The sequence below is a fragment of the Drosophila busckii genome, chromosome 2R (assembly GCF_011750605.1).
Source record: "Drosophila busckii strain San Diego stock center, stock number 13000-0081.31 chromosome 2R, ASM1175060v1, whole genome shotgun sequence".
NCBI lineage: Eukaryota > Metazoa > Arthropoda > Insecta > Diptera > Drosophilidae > Drosophila > Drosophila busckii.
This window is the reverse complement of record NC_046605.1, coordinates 13,796,842-13,801,411: the sequence shown is the minus strand read 5'-3', so window position 1 is coordinate 13,801,411 and position 4,570 is coordinate 13,796,842.

The following is a 4,570-nucleotide window of genomic DNA, read 5'->3' as shown; positions in this document are numbered from 1 at the left end:
TGGCATTTGCGTGTTCAGGAGCGGGAGCGGCAGAGTGCTCGCATGTGTTGCCAGCACGTAAGGACGAGCGTCGAGCTGTTGTGTCCATGGCCTGGCATTTGACACTCATACGATTGCCAGCCAGTCAGCCAGCCAAGCTGACTTTCCTTCTGCGCTGCCAAGCCATTGTCTGTCCGTCTGTCTGTCCAACTGCCCAACATTAAAGCACAATAGTATGTTCTTTGCTCCTTCTTTTTTCTTTTAGCTACGTGCCGGGGCTAATATATATAAATATGCTTGCTTGACTCACACAGCTGACCTTTCATAATGTTGTCAATTTGTGCGCTTGCCTGCACAAAATGCTCATATAACAGATATATATATGTACATATATATGTGAAAAGTCGGAAATTTGAGAGCAATTGCAATAAAGGCTAAGACTCTAATACGCTTTTGAGTTATGTGCGCATAAAAATTCTGCTAAAAGTCACAAGATTTGACAAATTTAAAAATAATATTTATAAAATATTTGCATGCTCAAACGCGTCATGAATGAGTTATACCCTTGCTGCTGTAGTGTAGCTAATTCAATGCCATTCTGAACATTTCGAACAATAATAATAGAATTATGAATATTTCATATAAACATGTCCTTTTGTGAAGCTCTGCATGTGATTGTGTGTGTGTCTTCAAGGCAATTGGCTGGTTGTTAGGCTAAAAAATATAAATTTGCAATTTTATTTCTTAGAAAAATAAATGTTCTGTGTTTTGTATTGTAAAATTGTTGACAAAAAAATGCACAACAGTTATCAAAAGCAGCTTCCACTCAAGTGGCTTGCTAATAGATGCGAAGAGAGCGAGATACAGTGAGAGAGAGAAAACCATTCACATGCAAGTTGATGCGAAAACTAAAACATTCAACAGCAAACTAAATAGCAACTGTGCTAGAGAAAACTGTCATGGAAAGATTTGAGCCAAGTATGTGAGTTCCCATGAGCTCGAGCTCAACAAACAGCAAAACTTGTGACAATGCACAGTGGGGCAAAGTTAGTAAAGAGTGCAATATTTCAAGCATTCCAGCCTGCAGGCCTTTGTTGCTTTGGCTATACCAATTTTACCATAGAATTTAATTCTATGCTACAATTAAAATAGATAAATAAATTTCAAGCATTAAATTTGTGTTTATATAAATATATTTAGCTGCTTGCTATTTTTAATAAAATGTTTATTTTAATGTTTGCTGCAATTTAACCAGTGTTAGATAATAGCAGCAGCTGAGTGAGCAGTAGAAACGGAAACGGAAGAGCTGCGACTCGAAGAACATATCAAAAGTTGTAGCGCGACTTTAATTAAACTTCGTTGAGAGAATGCAGAGCAACAAGAAGTACTTTTGGCAGTTCAAGCACACACACACACATGCATACATGCACACACTTATGGCATTGGGGCAGCAACAATAAGTAGGCGTGTGCGTTAGTTCAAGCGACTTTGGCGCACAATAACTGTCTCCCCAGCTAGAACAACTTGTAGCAGCAGGTGGCACCCACACTAACACACATACACGCATATTAACACACACACACACACTGACAATGCTGCTGATTTTGAAGCAAACTGTTGATGGCTTGTGGCCTGGACCTGGCAGCCTAACCTGCCAAATTCTTGTGTCTCGCAGCGCAGCGCATCGCATCGCCGCACTGTTGGCTGTTTGTATTAGTGTGACACCCCAAGACAGCCAAGGATTAAATAGTAAAATACCACAAATTGCTGAGAATGCCGCAAAGTTTGCTAAAATGTTGTACAGCCTGTTGTTGCAAATACCAGAGCCCAACCAGCCACTCCTTGCCCCTCCTTGCTGCATGCTAAACGTTCGACTCGCCTTCCCTGGAATACAACTTCACTGCAGCCGGAGCCTGGCGTTGACGCTGTCGTTGATGTTGATGGCAGTTGAAGTTTTGTGTCTAGTTGTGCTCTAAGCGCTTTACATGTATGTATATGTGCGTGTGTGTGTTGCAACAATGTTGCCAGTGCATAAAACAAACACAAAATTAGTTGCAACGTGTGCAGCTTGTCGTTGTTTTGCGTTTATTTTCTTTTTATTGTATATTTTTTGTTTTTGACTCAACAAGCTGCCGCCGGCTGACTGGCTGACTGACTGGCTGGCTGGCTTAGCTGCTGTTGCAACAACAAGCTCAACGAAGAAGAAAAAATGCACGCAAATGGGGGCAGCAACTAGCAGCTGTCCAGCATTTGAGGGTTTTTGCTGTTATGCTGCAGCTATTAAGGACAGTTCTTGTTGTTTGCACTAGATGTAATTTCAGCAAATGGAGTGTGGAGTTAACAAAAGCTCACTCGACTTTTCCCCATACAGAGAGCGCATATGCATAAGCAAACAGCTAAAGCTAAAGCTGTAGCTAATACGTGTATGCCGAAAAAGAAGAAGAAGCGCATAAAGCAAAAGTATGCTGTCATTAACCTAATTAATTACGCTGGCCAACAGCTAACATATACTTAGAAAATCTCTTTATATATTAAACACATTATAATGTTCATTAATAAGCTATAAATTTTTTGTTAAATTCAAAAATAATTCTTTTTACAAGACTAAGGAAAGTTAAAAATGCAAGTTGTATACATAGCTTTTATTATAGAGCAATAGCTTATTTTTTTACTTTAACTTTAGTTGTGCTGAGTTTACATTTACAATAAATAATTTTTAATAAGCAACAGTTAATTATCATTTAGCTTTGCAATCAGCCAGTTCTAGCTAAATCTGAAAGTTTCTGCCTTAAGCTTAGACAGGCAGCAATTGAAGTCTATTAAATGGCAACAATTTGGTCACAAACAAAAGTTTTCAATTTGTTGCAAGCCGCATAAAAGCGAATTCATTCTAAAAAATTTTTTTATTTATAATCCAACTGCATGCTTATACAATGCGTAGAATTATTGAAAATTGTTGCATGATTAAATTCTTAGAAATAATGTGAAGCTGCTTAACATCGAATTGTTGGCAACAGTTATTAGCTGACAAGTTTGTATAGCAGTAACAGCTGCTGCTGCTGCTGTTGTTGTTGCCGCATCACCTCATTGCGTGCTAAATGGTTGCAGCTATACGCAGAAATACACAGAAGGGCATAAGAGCATGACAGACGACTTGCCTGAAAGACATTGAGTCTTGGTATGCGCTCATTTTCTTGCTTAGGTAAATGTTTACTTAGTAACTAAAACTCAAAGACTACATGGAGTGAATGTTCGATAAAGTAAAAGGGCAAAGTTTTAGTTTGTTAAATTGAGTTTAATTTATATCAAACATTTATATAAAATTTACAGCAATGAAATATTTTAAGCATACTTGTTAATAATTGAATTACAATTATTGTGAGTTTCTGAGTTGAAATATAATGCAATAATTTGATAAATTGAAGGAATTTATGATTATTTTCCTACAAAACCAAAACAAATTTGTACAATAAATTAAACTTTTAAGCAAACAAAAAGTGCAAGCCTTTTGTAGCTTATTGGCAATTAAAATTGTTTATTTGGAAATCTTAAATAATCATAATCATTAGTAAATGAAATTATTCTACCTAAGCATTCATTTCAATTTTAATTGATAAGTAATTGAAATAGAAATTTAATAACTAGAACATTAAACAATACATAACATGAAAGATATTTTACTTTTATGCTCAATATTAATACATATTAACTAAAGCAAAGCCTGAACATTAATATTACTTAATTTATTATTGAACGTGAAATTATTTCCAGCTGTGTATGCAGCCCATGTTCATTGACTATTTTAAATGATTGGAAGCCTCTGGCTCTGGCAAACTATAGCTGCCATTAAATATGCAGCACGTTACGCATTGTGGCTGACCCACATAGCACGCACCTCTTTTTTTATATGCCACACTAACTGCTACGTGTGGGTGGTGCATGCAACCTACTTGCCATTTGCCATCCATTTGCATGCAACATTTAACCGAAGCGTTGAGTGTTGGAACTTTGGCAACCGCAACGGCAATTAATTATGCCATTCTTTTAACCAAGATTTGTGTCTCTTCCTGCCCTCGCACACAGACACACACACACACAGCGTGCAACTAGACAAAGTCGTTAAGATCTTATGCTCGGTTTGTCTCACATGCAACGCAACGCATCGCATCGCATTGCATATGCATGCGGCGCCTCTTAAAGTAGGCAACGTATAATTGCGAATCGAGCTGCAGTTGCAACTAAATTTGGCATGAAGCATGAAACATAAACAAACAGAAAAAAAAACAAAATGCAAAACAAACTTCATTTTAATTGTTTTCTGAGCTGAGCCACTTGACTTGTACGTTACTCTTTTTTAATAAATAAAATTTTCGCCACCCGGCGCGCCCACTTTCGGCAACAGTGTGCAACAAAGTCAACGGCAGAGTTTAATGGAGTGCATGCTGGGAGTTTGTTGCAAAAATGGCGGCAAAGGATCAACTTGCAGCAGCGGCAGCAGCAGTAGCAGCAGCAGTAGCATGCAACAACAAACAAGCGACGGCATAAAAAACACAGGCAAAAAGCAAATTAATTGCTTATGCAACGCACTCGA